The sequence below is a fragment of the Papilio xuthus genome, unplaced genomic scaffold (assembly GCF_000836235.2).
Source record: "Papilio xuthus unplaced genomic scaffold, Pxut_1.1 DF827777.1, whole genome shotgun sequence".
In the NCBI taxonomy this organism is placed as follows: domain Eukaryota; kingdom Metazoa; phylum Arthropoda; class Insecta; order Lepidoptera; family Papilionidae; genus Papilio; species Papilio xuthus.
Window position 1 is genome coordinate 7,684,056 of NW_013530872.1, and position 17,591 is coordinate 7,701,646.

Below are 17,591 nucleotides of genomic sequence, written 5' to 3' on the forward strand. Positions count from 1 at the left end.
ATAGTTTCACTCAAGAAAATTATTTCGTAATTCAAATATGCGCCGAAAATATCTTTATATGATGATATTGTAATCTACAATACAATTAATTACTATGCTTTTTCAACTCTAAAATTAAATAAATCTTATTTTATTAATAAACGATTTAAACAGAATTTTATTTAACTTGATCACAAAGAATTAACGTCAAAAAAGAATTAGTAGACACGACGGATTGGTCACAACTGCTCCCGCAAACTTGAAATGGAAAAGAGGTCCGACGTTCTCTTGTTTCCATTTAATTAAAATGTTAATAGAAGAGTCATGGCTGAAACTGAACATGAAATGGGCGCTTGAACTTTAGAAATACCACTTCAGTTTGTAAAAGGAATGAAGTGATTATATTTTGACTTGTGAGCCCTGTACTGAAAGCACGCAAGGAAAAACATCAAAAACAAATTTAACGCAGTTCATTTAAATACCGAATTTTATGAGAGGGACGAATTTGCAATACATTTTATAATTTCATACTTTGAACATATTAAAACCATTAGTTTCCACTGTCCTAGAAAACATTGAAAATTCTAATTTCTAATATCATATAATTTGGTCTATACGTTTCTATTCTCTTACGTTTTTAAGCGAAAGATATGACTGAAGGTAAGATAAAGTAAAACATCTTCGCCGCAAATAGAATGCGAATGAAGTTGTCAAGGCAAGGGAATTTGAGAAACTGTCGGGAGTGAATATTTGCGGGTGACATTCTTCGCGTTGAAACGAAATATGCGATTCAAATTCACTTGCATTGCAAAAGCGGAAAGGGCTTTTATGAATATATTCGTATGATAAGATGTTCTTGTATTCGTTATTTATATGTAGAAAGGAACGGACTGCATGTGCATTTTACATATAAACATATTTCAGGAGAGAAAAGATGACGACAGGGAATTGAGTGTTTCAATGTTGAAACATATGCTTTTATCCAAATATCCTTATTGTTAGAAAATTATCGATCATATTTACTTAGCAAATGTAAATATGAATTAGCTATAGTGGCATAGTTGTAAGACTTGTTTACTGAAACATAAATTGTTGTCTGTGAAAGATTTTGAACGTAAGAAACAATTTTCGCAACCCTTTTTTTCCTTTCAATACAAAGGAACATAAAGTGAGCTGTCGAATGGAGGACCGTCTATATTATAGTTTGTAAAAGAATCTTCATATACGAATTCTTATATACAAAATTTTATTTTTCTTTCATAATATTATACAATACATTGCGCTTAAAATTATTACTGTTTTTTACACATAATTTATTTGTTTTTTATTATTGTTTTTAATTTATTTTATTATTATTTAAGATTTAGATCCTTGGCACAAAAGGAAACTTAAATCTTCGGAACTATTAAATTATAATATTATATAATATCCGATTATCGAGTTGCTGGCGCCTCATAATCACAATGGTGAATGGAGGATTTTAATCGTCTATTCTGCCAGACATACTACCTAAATGTCAATTGCATAAGATGGTGAGGATCTTGAAAATCACATCGACTTTTTCGCGAAAATATTAACAAGCAGGTTGCGAACGAATGGCTTTAGTCAGCACCATTCGTATACGAAGGTCTATGAGATCACATATTAGTCACTTGCTGATTGAAATTGTTGGTAGTAAAGTAGTAGATACATACCTAGTTATCTTAAGTACCTGAAATCAAAGAATAAAATGTGAACGCTGGTATTTAAGTGTCTAGCAAACATTATCATTTATATTACTTCTCTCACTCATAACGTTTATTAGCTTTATCGGATGAGGAAAAACAAAGGAAGGGAATCCCAGCACGTATATATCTGAAAGCTTAAGCTTATGTTTGATATAGCAAACAAATAGAATCTGACAGTTGTAATAACGTAAGCGGAAAATGGTTTTTATCACCCGTAAATATATTTACAAAACATCACAAAATATTGTAATCGACTATTTATAGCACGCGAATCCTTCCGCATGAGATTTAAAAAAACTTAGTAAGCCTATGTGTTTTTCCAGACTACGTTCTACATCTATGCCTAATTTCAACGAGATCCGATAAGCCATTCTGGAGATAGCTTCTAGCAAAATATTTATTGACTTCATACTCAAAATACATATCTAAGATTATCTTAGGAAAGAAGCCTACAGAAAAAAAACATTGTTATAGGCATAGTTATTATAGTATAATAACATAGTTGCAAAGACAAATTACTTTTTTCTTTATTATATATTCCGAAAAGATTATTCTTGATCTCTCTAGTTTGACTTCCCTTGATGTCTTATCTTTGTGCACAGAATTTAAATTTCTCGCTGGTTAAGATGCACGACTTTATAAGTTCTTCAGGTCATTGATATTCAGATCTGTACCATAGGGATGCTAATTACTCTAAACTACAAACTCTTCAACTTTTCTAACAGTAATGGGATAAGTTGATGAAACTCTAATGGACCAGAAAAGTTTCTCGTCATTGGCTCCGACATTAGTGGATTTTACTTATAGTTAAATCGATTTTCTTTAGTATTCAAACTCTTAAAATGTTCAAAAAGTTTTTTACCTAACAACTGGAGCTAGAGAAAAGTAATTTAATTTTTTATTAATAAGAAGTAAAAACTATGCAGTTACAGTAACAGTGGTAGAGCACGCTTTAACATCTTCGCACGAATTGGCCCGGCTCGCCCGGTGAAATACCACGACCACACAGAAGACAGGCGTCAAGTGGAAACAATTCCGCATTACGACTGATGAGTGTGCGTCCCGGAGGCTTAATTTAGTCCTCTTTCCCTTTCCACCCTTTTTCTTATAAGGAAAGGATGGGAAGTGGAAATGGACTTTCCGGATGAGAGGATGCATGGAAGGGGAAAATATTTTATTTCTGTGCATCCTCTCCTCCGTCGATTAAAGGTAGGCAACGCATATGCCATCGCGTATGTCTATGGGCAACGGTCACTTCGCTATTTCAGTGATTTCGGGTGGCTGCTCGTTCGTTTGCCACCTTATGAAATTAAAAAAAAATAATTTGTCCTAATCTATAATACTAATATCTTGAAAGTCTTATTAATTAAAAAAAATATTGACTTTAATAACGCTATTGAATCTTCATTATTATTAAAAAGGTTATATAATATTAAATAGTATCACCATGAAAATATGCAATGAACTACTAATTAACTTATTACGTTTCGTGCTTATTGTCGCGTGATTGTGACTGCATCGTGCCGATTTAACATGTATTTGAAAATTTTCCAATATTACGCAGAAATTATTAGCAGTCATAACAAAAAGATATAATTTAAATTCAAGCTCTGCTTCAAATTGCGTTAGTACAATTTCATTGAGGAATTTTTACTGTTGTTTTTGTTCTTTTTTTAAAACATGTCTTAACGAATGTGGCCAGTTCGATCTTTTCATATTCAACCTCTATGGTGTAAAGGAAGAACATTGCCACACAGATAATTCATGAGAAATATTAAGACACATTATTATAAAGTATTTGTTAAGGGGCTATTGTTTAAGCTTTATAATCTACGAGTATTTAATAATAATAGTAAATGTACTTATCTAAAAAATACATACAAGTTAGCTTTAACTGCATATGTGTCCTATGAAGTTATTTTAGTGAATACATTTTCATTTTTAACAGTGTTACATTCTTAAATGACAACGAGACACCCTATAAGCTTATAATAATTGGAGTCGAATCCAATTCACCGTCACACGAACATCTTTCCCCACCTACAATGCTGTCTACAACATGAGCCCGGCTATGGATAACTACGTTAATTTACTCCGTCACGAAATCGCGTCGAATTTTAGGGTGCCAGTTGTAAAGGCGAAAATTAAACCCTAAATGACAGAACTTCATTATCTGTCTGTCCCGCGTTATTTTTTGAAAATAATACTGAGCTGAATCGTGACTCAATGAATGAAACGTGCCGTAGTTTTTTTATCAGAATAGGATGTATTTTAGTCCTTTTTACCTTCCCACCCTTTTCTTGTAAGGAAAGGATGGGAAGGGGAAGTACTTTTGACGGACAAGGGAATGCATGGGAAGTTGAAATATTCCCCTTCTGCGCGTCGCCTCCGTCAATTACAGGTAGGCAATGCATGTCAAATTTCGTATGTACGAGGCAACGGTCGCTTCGCTATTTCGGCGAATTCACGTCACTCGCTCGTTTGCCACTTTATGATGTATAAAAAAAACAAAATACAAACGTCAATAAAGTATAGGAGATGTTTAAAAACTAAAATGCAAGGTTTTTAAAATTTGTGTAGGATATAAGAAATTAGTTATGTTAGTTATGCTTTGAAAAGGAAAGATTTTATTGTACAGGCCATAATACTAGAAGAATCAGTCAGCAATCCACATCAAAAGATTTCGAATATTGAACTAAATTCTGCTTAGGTTTAAAGTGCGATTCGATGTTACGTCGGTCGCTGGGGGATAAAGAGAAGATTTGAATCAAAAACGCCTATGAGGGGTCAATCCAAAAAAAACTCTTAAGCGTTACTTCGGTCGATGAAAGAAATTTTATCGATACTTAATTATTTTTAAGCCTAATTAAATCATCAACCTGCCCTTATCTCTACGGAGGGTCGGCACAGTATATATGTACTCTTCCATACATCGATATCAGTAGTCATATCTGAATCTAATTAAACATCAGAAATGTTTCAATGTAAATATTAAGAAATTAGTGAACCTAAGTTAATTCTTATAAATTATTTGTGTAAATATCCAAAGTAGTAAAAGTTTTTAATTAATTAGCTTATTTTATAGATACTTTTGATACAGTAAGTTAGGTGAGGCAAATAGTTTCAAAAGCAGTCTTTATATGAATATGAACTTTACTTTGAAAACTTAATATTAACTTGTAAAGGCAAGCGGTTACAATATGAATATTTCACGTAAACTTTTCTAAAGAAATACCTTAACAAAAGTTTATGTTCGTGAGTTAAAGAAATATTTTCTTCAGATGTGTTAGTGTTGTTAGAATTTTTGTAGCAAATCTAGTTTATAAGCTAACTTGTAAATCGAATATTTTTTTTAAAAACTAGTTGCCGCAAGCGACTCTGTTCGCTCGGAATTAAAAAAATAATAATGAATAGTCTATGTGTTCTTCCAGTGTTCTATATCTGTGCCAAATTTCATCAAGATCTGTTGAGCCGTTCCGGAAATACCTTCAAACAAACATCCATCCATCCATCAATCTAAACATACGCATTTATAATATTAGTATGAAGTATGATTAAGAAACGAAATTGTTATTTAAAATGTAACTCGATAAATATATCCTTTTATTTGATTGTGTAGAAAATGTTTAAACTTGTTGGACAACATTTATGCATGATACGAAAATTGACAATTCAATTAATACCCAATTTTCCGGACCAGCGATTCAAATATGAAATCGCGGTGTTTCGTTACCGGATAGACAGCGAATCACTGTTGCCTCATTTTTAATTACTATGTAGTTAGTTACTGATCTGATAAGCTTGGTAATTTTTGTATTTATTTAAACTTTATCAGTAGAAAAATAATTATTTATTGGTCTATGGTTTTTATATAATTAGAATCACAACTATTATTCATCTATTCATCTATTCATGCGTCGGTGGCTCAGGGGTTAAAGCACTTGACTTGTACTCTGCAGGTCCTGGGTTCGAATACCGCCATGTACCAATGTGTTTTTCTATTTTAGATTTACATATGTACTTTTATCCGACGTTCTTACAATGAAGGAAAACATCGTGACGCAACCTGCATATATCTGCGAAGAAATTTAAAGATATGTGTGAAGTCAACCAACTCGCATTGGGCCAGCGTGGTTGACTATGGCCTAATCACTCTTAACTTAGGGTATGCTCCGAGCCCCTCGGTACGACGTATAGTGAGCTGATGATGATGATGATTCATCTATTTGTTATTTCACCCATTATTGTTTATAAATATTTTTACCTATAAAATGTGAAAATACGTTTGTCATAAAATGAAAGTCTTGTGTTTTTATTTTGATGAAAGATGCTTGTGATGCGGAAATAACTACATTTTATGTGTGGATGTTTCTTTTATTACTAATTTCATTTATACTTTAGTAAGCTGAAACATGTTACTAAATATCTACAAATATTTTAAGAATACAGTCCTATTTAATGTAAGCAATATTTTCTCTTCTTTCAAGCAAACATAGCTTGCTCGTTACACAATTTAATTGGGTCCCTGGCGAAATAGTCATGGTACAAGTTAGTTACTTAGTAATTTTGAGAAAAATTGTAGTAAAATAATTATTTGTGATGTTAAAAATTATTCATAGTTAAATAGAAAATTTATATTCTTGTCGAATTTCAGTAGAATATTTTACAAGGACACATGTGACAGATTTAATGAAGCATATCGCGTCAAAGAGATTAAAAGCGGTCGTAAAATAAACCAACTACAGAAACATTAAAATAATTAGGTAAACCAATGAAGCATTAAAATGATTAGGTAAATGTTATGTACAAGAGTAGGGAAAGAGTATTTCCGCATCTCAAACTAAATCAGGTCTATTCACGAGTCACTGAGTAGTTAAATTTTACAGTATTACCGCACTCAGAGTCTTTAAGTTAAATGATCTCTTTAGTGTAGAATCTTCATTAAGAAAGTTTCTTAGTGAATAATAAGATCTGGGATGAGTTGTACGTCCGTGGTAAATTAAATGTATTATAACTAAACAAAACTAACATTTGCGTGCTGATATCGATTGTTTTGAATTTGGAGATTACCGTCTAATTGGGGTTTAATAAGGTTTTAATGAATAAAATTGCTTATCAACAAAATGGTTAAAAAGAAAAAATAACACGGCTATATTTTCTAATCGAAATAGGCTTTTCCAGTAAGGGCCTTTTTAACGAAGTTATTTGCTAATACCATAATATATTAAATTGAACTTCCATATATATTTAATTAATAAATCGAAGAACATCATAATTATTCGTACAACATGTTAATTAATTTAATTAGAAAAAGCTAACGGTATTTCAGGATCTGTGCCAAGCCTGGCGGGGAAACCCGAACCTGCATTACACGGTGTCGTCCTTGAGGGGCGCCTACGGGTGCAGCGCACCATTGGGGGCGCATTGGGGGGCCCTATTCTCAGGCTGGTCAGTGGGGCGTCGTGGTGGTAATTTAACACGATCCCGTGGCGTCCCACATTATGTTTATGAGGGAACAGAGGGGTTTAGTGGGTATGCTCTCATTCGGGGAGAGAATCCCACATAACTACCGTGCCTTCCACGAGGCACGGAGTATGCTTAAAGCAAAACAAAAAAAAGGATCTGTGTCGTGCCTACGTTAAAGTTGTATATCTATGTATATTAATTTCTAAGCATGCTTAAAACGAATAAGTAGAATACTACAGACAATTAAAAACAACATTGTATTATTGTCGTAGATAGGATATAATTAATTTTTATTCACAACGAAACAAAGCTGGGAAGCTTACGTTTCTTAAACAATATTCGTTGACAATAGCCAACGCAAACGTTCAACTAGAATACAGACTTAACCTCAAACCATTACAGGCTTAAATGTAAGTGCGAATTACAGGCCATCCATTTACACAACAATCGTTACATTGTAAACAGTAATGTTATTAGTGGTTTAGCCTTGAGAATTGAACATTGACCATTGAAAATAATTTTAAGGTTAGAATAATAAATTAAAGTATCTCATTTAATAAACCTATTCTCCAAATTAGAGCTAAAGTTACCAGTTGTAATAAATTCACATATTTGGTGATTCTTAGGTCAAATTCTACACAAAAACTACACATTTTTTTACATATTTACATAGTAATCCGCAGTAAATTAAGCGAATGGTTTCTAAATTTTGGTTTAATAGTAACAGTGGTAGAGCCCGCTTTAACATATTCGCACGAGTTGGTCCGGCTCGCCCGGTCAAATACCACGACCACACAGAAGACAGGCGTCAAGTGGAAGCAATTCCGCGTTTCGTCTGATGAGTGTGCGTCCCGGAGGCCTTATTTAGTCCTCTTTCCATTCCCAGCCTATTTCCTATAACGAAAGGATGGGAAGTGGAAGAAGAATTTTCGGATGAAAGGATGCATGAAAAGGGAAGATATTTTCTTTCTTTGCATCCTCCCCTCCGTCGATTAAAGGTAGGCAACGCATATGCAATAGCGTATGTCTATGGGCAACGGTCACTTCGGCGGTTATTTCGGCGATTTCAGGTGGCCGCTCGCTCGTTTGCCAACTTATGATATAAAAAAATCAGTTAACGTAACCTAACCTATATTTGGTGGAAACGTATGGTTCAAAAATTACCATACTACAGTTATCATTGTTATTACACGATGAGAATATAGATCGGGCAAGGCACCGAAATATTTTTGAACGCTATTTTACTTTCGAGAAAATTGGGAAAAGTTCTAAATTCAAAAATTGAGATCTAAGGTAGACTTTAGTATCTTAATTGCGTCTTTGGAGTTAGAAATAAATTCCAATGGCTTTTTTTTTGTAAAATAATTGTTAATGATTTATTTTTAACTTGGCTTATCTTAACTACATAGTAAATATAATGGATTACTTAATTATAAAATACATTGTTAACATAAATTTCAATTAGTCAGTTGTTTAGTATGTAACTTGTTAGCCAGAGTGTCTCATCAAAATGCGGTCCTAAATAAACTTGTGTACCAAAACATATCGTAGTATATAAGAAGCATTGATTGCTGGGGTATAGGTACCCAAAGTTTTAATTAAGACGGAATAATTTATTGCATAATTTATCTCATAGCGATCTACCGTGCTCCACAAATTAGAGTAGCTTAATCCTTGAACATTTAGAGCAAATTTAACATTTCCTATGATTAATTTATGTACAAGTATCAATTTGAAATTAACTTAAGATGGTTCATAAAACTTTCTATATCCATCTTATACAGCGAACTTCATTATAGCGGAATACATTTGAAAAAAACTACTGTCTTTTTTTACTTGTCGCTTACAAACTTTTAATTGTTTTAAGTTGCTTTTACTTTCTAATAAAATAAATTTTATAAAAATTGTAAGCATATTTTGTACTAGAAAGCAGACGAGCCCTAATGAGCCCGCATTACGATAAGCTTCTACATGTCGATTTTTAGTCGCTTTTAAAAGCATTGTATGTTTATAGTACGCATCAAGAAATCACATAAAACACTTATTTTTATTTTTAAAATTATTGTTCATTGAATTATTTAACTTTTATTGATATAATTGTAGAAGTAGAAATATTTTACATGTCATAAAAAAAACTGGAAATTTCTGTATAACCGTATTAGTTTTTGTTAATTAATGATACTGTTTTTCGTCCGTTTTGATTCTTAAATGGGCCGAAGCCTTACTATTAATACTTTTTATATTTTTATATTATGCCCTCGCATATAAATAGAAAAAAAATAATCTGAATATTTTTATGTACTACATTGCAATTACCAAACATAACTGTACATTGAGTGACGAGAAATAAATTATTTCTTATTATTCCACCCATTATTCATAGACACAAAATGAGGTTGAACGCTCATATTGTTATATTTTTCCTTACAAGTAATTTATTTTATCAAAATTAATTGTTTATTAATTTAAGTAACTTTTAGCTTAAATTTGTTTTTATTTTTTAGTAAATGGCGCAATACAAGATAATTTTAGTGTTCGACATGATCGCCATCTGCCAGCGTTGTTTCAATTCTTTCGCGGATTACACAGTGAAGAAAACTATCACCATACGCAGCCTTATTACTTTTTGCCACCTATATTAGTGCTGCCAATTAATCAGCAACAAAACACTATTATTCAAGAAAGTTACGGCCAAGAAAACTATCAAGAAATAAACAAAAGTTTAATAAAAAACTATGCAAAATTAATTTCCAATGAAAAAATAATTAATATTAATGAAACATTTGATTTTAATAGAACTGTAAATGTCAAGAATTCAAAAGAAAATATAACAAAAGAAGAATCAAAATTGACTCAGATTGATAACGTCACCGAGAGAGTTACAGCAAAAGAAACTACAGTAATGTATGAAAACCTGACAGAGATTTCAACTGAAGCTTTTGGAATTTATCCACCAGCTAAAAATAATAGTAACTTTCTTAATTCTTTGTCATTAACAACTGATAACATTGAAGAACATGGAAATAATATGAATTTTAATTCATTGAAAGAAGGTTCAGATATAAAAAAGTATTTGTTTGACTCAAAAAATATTCAGACTGTAGAAAACCAACTGTTACCTCCTTTGGAAAAACCGCTTCGTACGTTTAAACCTAATGTTAGTATATATGATGACTATCTTACATTGGATGACAACCGACGGCAACAATTTTCGACCCAGAAAAATGAGCTCGCAGTTAAAGGATTTAAACCTCTCGCTGGTTTGTATTATGACGGGTTTTTGCATAAACCGTTGACTAAGAAAAATGGATTTAAGCCTATATGAAGAAAAACATTTTAGGTATTAATATTTTCTTTATCTCTCTACTTTATCATTTCTTTATTTGATATATAAATACAGAATTATACTCCACTAGTAAAAGGAAAAAAAACACCGAGTTAAATAATGTGCGTTTTAAATTAAAATTTTGTATTTTTAACTTTTATCTTTGCAAAATTTTCATTTTAATGATGCCAGTAAAACAACCCTCATAAAAGGGGTTAGAAATTCAGCACGATTGCGCCCATACACGATGGATTAGTTAGTATTCCGGTGAAGACGCTCAAGACATTAACCTTTAAAAAGGGGTCAATGCGTGAAAGTTTTGTCCCCTGATATATTATTCTGGACTTGTTAGGCGGCTCTGTTCTAAGGGAGCTTTTACTTTGAATGTAAATGCTGCTCCTAATTACTGTATCGATGGTTACATTTTTATATTTCTTTTGGACGTAATCGTTTATATCAATTTTGACAGCTATATCTTATTTTTTTTCCAATTATTATTAGCATTATACTTTCTACAGTTTTCAATTTTAATGAATACATTGTTCGCCAAACCACTAAACCTCGAGGATTAAATTAGGAATAAAGTAGGATGAAGGTTTAAACATCCTCGTAAGTCAACTTTGTATAAAGGAAATTACTGTTTTATAACGTATTCAGATTCAGACAGATATAAAATTCAATTTCCCACAGGATATAATGAAAATTATAGCTAGAAATTTGATAATTCTTGACAATAAATGGTAACATTTAAGAAAAGCTTAAACATCGACTTAGCATAGCTTATCTATTATTTTATTAATCTAATTTGTACACAGTATATTAATTCCGCAAAGCATGTAGGTAATTCGACGCCTAATTGCTCAGTCTACCTTCATATCCACCATTTTGAGGTTTCAACACAAAGCCGTATTGACCTGCGAAATACACGAGTGAATTCAATATGTGAAATGAGCCGGCACACTGTTATTGACGTACGCTTGCCATTCAAATTACTATCGCTTGTTATACGAAAATACTTGTTAAAAAGAAAATCCTGAATTCACTCTTCTTTTATTACACACTTTTTATTTGAACAAAAATATTTAATTATCTTCACAATTTACACATATATTGATTTTAACGTTACATTGCTATTTATTTTTAGATGTTTTCTTTGTGAATGTATTATTTATTTCTCATATGCAATTCAAGTACTACTGGGACTTTATGAAATGGAAAACGAATGTATCAATTGTATGTAATGCATTTACATATTCCAGGCTAAAGGTAAAGTTTTCACAAAAATAAATTTTGCATATACGTAAACATGTGTGTACTTTAAAATATACGTAAAGAAAGAAAATGAATATTTTTTGCTGTTGCATTACAAAATAAGTCAATATTGTGTTGTTTTTAAACGAAAGTAGAACTTTTGAGTTCTGTCAAACTTATTTTTTTAATATACCGCAGATAAAAATACGTGCGTGAATTGTAATTGTTTTCCAGTCTAGTAAATAATGTTTATTTATCCTCATTTTTAATTGACGGCATACCGCTGGTTTCAACCCAGAAGTTACAATTACCACAATTTACAGTTCAATTTTCCAACAAAATTGGCTCGTAGGTATAAAGTCGCACAAGCGAACGACTCGTATCGACCTTAATTTTCTCGTGGCTCACATATCGCGTGTGTTAGAACAGAAACACAAGTACTTCACAAAGTTTCACCCCAGGGAGTATGTTATAGTTGATAATCAAAATGAATGTCTTAAAGGAATTACACAATTAGGAGGCATATACTTTGGGGTGAATTCACAAAGTACATTATTAAGAGTTCCTTTGACGTACAATGTACATTTAGAAAATGAACATGACAAATTATTATGCTTTGAGTTAAGGTTACATCGCGTTGAGTGTGAATTATTATTATATGCTTACTAATATTTCCTTTATGGGCATTGTATTTAGTTATTATAATTTTGTTTTTCAATGATGATAATTTGTAGAATTTTTTTTTGTTTCTGATATTAAACCATAACTTTACTAAACATTTTATCAGTACTAAATACTAGTAGATAATAAAAAGGGATCAAGAAATTTGTATTCACGTGACTCAATAGTCATTTTGTTTTATCACAATACTAGCGAGCCTTAAGTCAGAGACTTTCTTTACTTAAAAAGTTGACCGAGTCTCAGATATAGAGGACAATGGATTTAAGACAGATAAGAGTAAGTTTAGAAACGTTACATGCCATAAAAACTTTTGTAACATTCTAAGTCTCAGTATCTGTGAGGTTATTTATGTTTCTTTACGTACTCTGATCCTTTTATTTTTTTACAGATAAGAAAGCTTTGCGCTTAAGCCTCCAATTTCCCATAAGTACGTTCTTTACAAACTAGTCACGTTAATTCTATGTTTACGTGGATTTTTTTTCCTTTTTTTGCTGAATTTCAAATATTCATATAACCTTAAATCAAAAACAAATATGTTTGGATTTTTTTATGTAAAAATATTAGCAGATTTTTTTTGTAAATTAACTAATATTTTTTTTAACCATTCCAACTAAGCTCTAGGCCTGTGCTAAGATATGGTTTACGACAATAGTCGAATGGCGGGATTCGAACCACCGACCTCAGGATCGGAAATCCGTACCCTTAACCATTAGGCTATCGACGCTTACGACGACGACGACGACGAATTGTATCAACAATTCTAATAACTGCTAATACCAAATTAATCATTAACATATAAAAAAAATGATATAAAAAAACTATTCTTAGTGCTCAAATCAATTAAAAAGTAAAAAAAAATCATGAGAACATATTAAGAAAAATTAAAAGCAAAAACAATAAAGAGTGATAAAGTAACCATTTCCTCTTATTTCATTACATTTCAATCTAGTACTTCACTCACGTCAAGAGTCATTAAGCTTTCTCACTCAATTAAACATTCACCTAATTATAGCAAGTTAATGTTGCAATTCTCACCTACTTACATATTTTCATTTCAAGCAATACGATTAAATTATTTTATAAGGAAGGCAATTACAAATTCTATAAAGGTCTTTAAAAATTTTGATAAAATATATACACATAAAAACAAATGACAATATTTTAATAGGTAAAAATAAAAAAGTCAATTAATGTCCTATTTATATTTTTTTTTCAAATCTATTGAATAGCAATTTTTTAGTTGTTAAAAACAATTTTTTACTTATTTAATTTCAAAACGTTTTACATACAATGTTTACAACTTTTTCTCAACACAGTAGACAAAATTAAAAAAAAATCACCAAAATATTAAACGTTATTTTTTTCCATTCAAATCATACCAAATCAGCTTCACCTATTACCGCAGTTTATGTGGGAGGTATAACTTTAGTGGTCCCAAGAAATACATCTCAAGATAAGTGGATCGTCATTAACTATATTGTACCTTGGGATTAATAACTTCGGCGTTACCCTAAATTTCTCTGATATCCGTGTTATCAACGGTATATTGCTTTCTCTTAGTGAAGACGCGAAGAGATCATCGAAATGTGTTATCTTATTAATGTAAATGCGAAAGTTTGGATGGATAGATGAATTAAAAATGACTTAACGGATCTCATAATTTACCAGAGATATAAAACAGTCTTTTTTTTAATTAAACACGGACGAAGTTGCGGGCAAAGGCTTATATAGTATGTGTTATTTGCATAAACCTTGTTTTGGTTAAATAAAATTAATTTCATTAAAATTCTCCTAACTATTTTTTTAAAATTAAATGCAAAATACTAGCAAGGTAACGTAAAAGAATGGAGCATTTACAATTTAATACTGACTGTTTAACCTTGATTTGTGAATAAAGCAAGCCTAAGATTTTCGTTCGCGATTTCGAGAATTTCCATATCTAAATGGAAAAACCGACCCCGCACAATCAATTTATCCTCCAATATCCTCCAGCGGTTTTATACCACCTGTGCAATAAATATTTATACTTTTCCCCTCGATTTGTATCGTTTCGCTTAGTTTTGTCGAATAGAAAATCTACCTAAAATATTTGGAGGTATTCTAAAAATGTAAATTACTTCCAAGTGTACGCCCTACTGTGATTTCCTCTATTAGATTTCAACTACGTTACTCTCAGTTCGAAAAAATAACATATTAAAAGGGGATGTGGATTTGATAGAGAAGGGAACGCATAGGAAAGGGAAAAATTCTCTTACCGTGCGTCTCCTTCAACGTCGAATCGAAGTAGTAGCTCAGATGTCTATGGCCAGCGGCCACATCGCTCTTTCGATGTATTGAAGTGTCCGCGTGCACGTTTACCACTCAAAAATATAAAAACAATCGAAGAAGTAGAAAGATATAATTGCCAATTTTTTGCATTTTTCACAGAATTTATTATTGAAAAGACGTCTTGTCTCGCACGGGTATCTGGGTTTATGATAGCTGCTATATATTATGAATTCGACTAATTATTTTACTTAATTTGGCAAATAGTATAAAGAATTAGAATCAGTCATATTAAGTCATCTTTCGTAATACCGCAGCACATATTCATGAATCATTTCAATCCTACAAATCCAAAGTTATATCCAAAATTTAGAGTCGACGGCTTTAAAGCGTATTTCAAGTAGGAGGCCGCTCTGTAAACACTACCCTTGGACTGAAGTAAATGTTCCATGAAATTACCTCAGCATTTTGCCAGCAATGAAATTCGTTTTCCAGTTTTGAAATTTTCATCGTTTTATCTTTAAATGGATCTAGCCGCATAACTGAGATTCATTTAAATACACATAACATTCAAACTACTTATAAACTTATTTCATTATGTTATCTATAAATAGAATATCCATACCTTTGCATTTATTCACGAACAGTTGAGCAGTACACGTACTCCGATGAATTAAATTTTTGTTTTTCAAAAATTACGATATATATTTCCAATTGAAACATATATTTTACGGTATAAATACACTATAGTTATCTTCACTGACGAACTAGTAACACAATATTAACTTTTCAATTTCGCGGTTAATGTAGGTAGCTCAACAAAATTTTTATACTCCCCGTACAAGCGGGTAGTTAGAAATCCCTCACCGATACTGACGTGCGCGGGGACTGCGGGGACATATGCCCCATTGAGTCGTTAGTAGTTGAAAGTCATTATCGGGAGTCGACGGTAGTGAAGGGAGATCATACATTAGACGTGTCATTTTCCTAGCGTACAGGCTCGTTTAAAAGTTTACGGTTTCTCGGTCGGTTCAACAAGGACGCGTCTATAGCGCGCTTACAATAAGAGCGGTGCAATAAGAGTGCAGAATTGGCGCCTTAAGACTATTTAACAGTTATTTGACTCGACTCGACATCGACTGAGTGAGGCACCTGCAGGCAGGGAACGGGGCATCAAGTTGGTAAGTGCCATTACAACTATTTGCAATATTACGCTAACCCTTGCAACACGTCGTGTAAGGGTGTTTGTGCCGCGGGACCCGAACCCCTCGTGTTCGGCACAATTTGAATTCAACAACAATTGTAACTTTAATATGATGTAAAAACATAAATTTAGTATTTATTTGATTTGAGATTAATATTTCTTAAAGTTTCGTAACATTAAGAAAAAGTTTATTAAGTCGTTAAAAAAATGATAGCTTGTCTACTAACCTTGTCATATATCCAGAGAACTTTTGTCAAGTCATATGTATGTTTTTAAATATAGAAACCGGTATAAACCAATAGGTATTGTTATTTTTACGATGCTGATTATTTTCAACGTATTCTATATTCTAACTAATGTAGTACACTCACTTGCATAAATTAAAATAAAGAATAATTTTATTTGTAATGAGGGAAAGCATCCTTTAATGAAATATTTACATTACAACTGTACTAAAATTATCCAGCATTTTTGCACGTTTATTATAGCTTAATGTCTGTGACATTTCATGAAAAATTAATTCGCTTAACTATTTTCTACTTTAGAATTTAAGTGGAAAAAGAAATATGAAGCAATTTTGATAATGCTCTGATCTCGAGTCACAAGGGAATGAAAAATTCAAGCGGCCGTCGTACTTGTAGCATAACCTATGTCATTTATATTTGTAATGAAACATTTTAACAACCTAGTCTTACTGAAGTGAGCTCGCAGTGTAAGTTTATCCTAACAGTTGGAGCTTGTGTGAAAATGGCTTTATATTATAGTTGTTGCGTGTTGTCTTTGTTGTTGGCGGTAATCTGGTTACCTACTAATTTGTTTGCCCTGTTTTTATTATGTAAAGCAATCCTAGATTACTTTGTATATCAGTACTTTTAGATATCATTAGTTAGAATCATTTAGAGCGAATGGCGCGCTTTCGTTACCAATTCAAGTGTCAGAATGAATAGTGAGAGGACATAAACGTTGATATTTTAATAAGGCTAGTGTTGCTCCGATACACCGGTAGAGCGTCGGATTTTCTTCCAAACAATACTTAAACCAACAAATATTTTTTCTATTACTATATTAAGTAGTGCGTTTCGTTACCAATATACCTCTCTATGAAAATATTGTTATCCTCTTTATTACCTTTTAAGAAACAAAGAAACTGTAAGTTTCGTTTAACTATTTCGGCAAATAAAAGTAACGGTATTCTTAAGCTACATTAGTTATCTAGTATCCATAGTATTAGTCTAGTTTTAGTTGATATACTTTGGTAGTTGAAATTCGTCTCGTCTCAAGAATTAAATGGATACTACGTGCTACGGAATATGAAAATGGCGTATTGATTCATCTCCAAATATAGAACAATGGAAATACTGGGTGGGGCGACTCAAAGGACGCTATGAATTGTAAAATTTAAACTCCGATTCTGAGATCTTGCTAAGCAGAGTGAAAATCAATGTTTTGTAATATTACATCTCTAACAACAGACTCGGCTGAAAACTGTAGTTTAGTATTTAATATTGGATATTTGTAGACAAAAGCTTGGTTATTTTGTTAGATTGCATACTACAACTCATAAACTAGTGAATCAACTTCAAAAATGGTTGCACCAATTAAAAACTATTTATCTTTGAGTAGGATAAGCTTTATCATTCTATAACTAAAATTTAACATAAAGTAAATCTTATGAACACTAATCACTGGTTGA

The 17,591-nt window shown here is 31.9% G+C and overlaps 1 long non-coding RNA gene across 1 annotated transcript; it reads right to left on the reverse strand.

Annotated features, from left to right (window-relative positions):
* Window positions 1-1,673: 1,673 nt before the first annotated feature.
* Window positions 1,674-15,419, reverse strand: LOC106115931 (uncharacterized). The gene is made up of 3 exons (XR_001227781.1): window positions 15,320-15,419; window positions 14,685-14,789; window positions 1,674-1,690 (listed from the first exon to the last, which is right to left on the reverse strand). It is a non-coding gene; the product is annotated as an uncharacterized LOC106115931 (long non-coding RNA).
* Window positions 15,420-17,591: the final 2,172 nt, after the last annotated feature.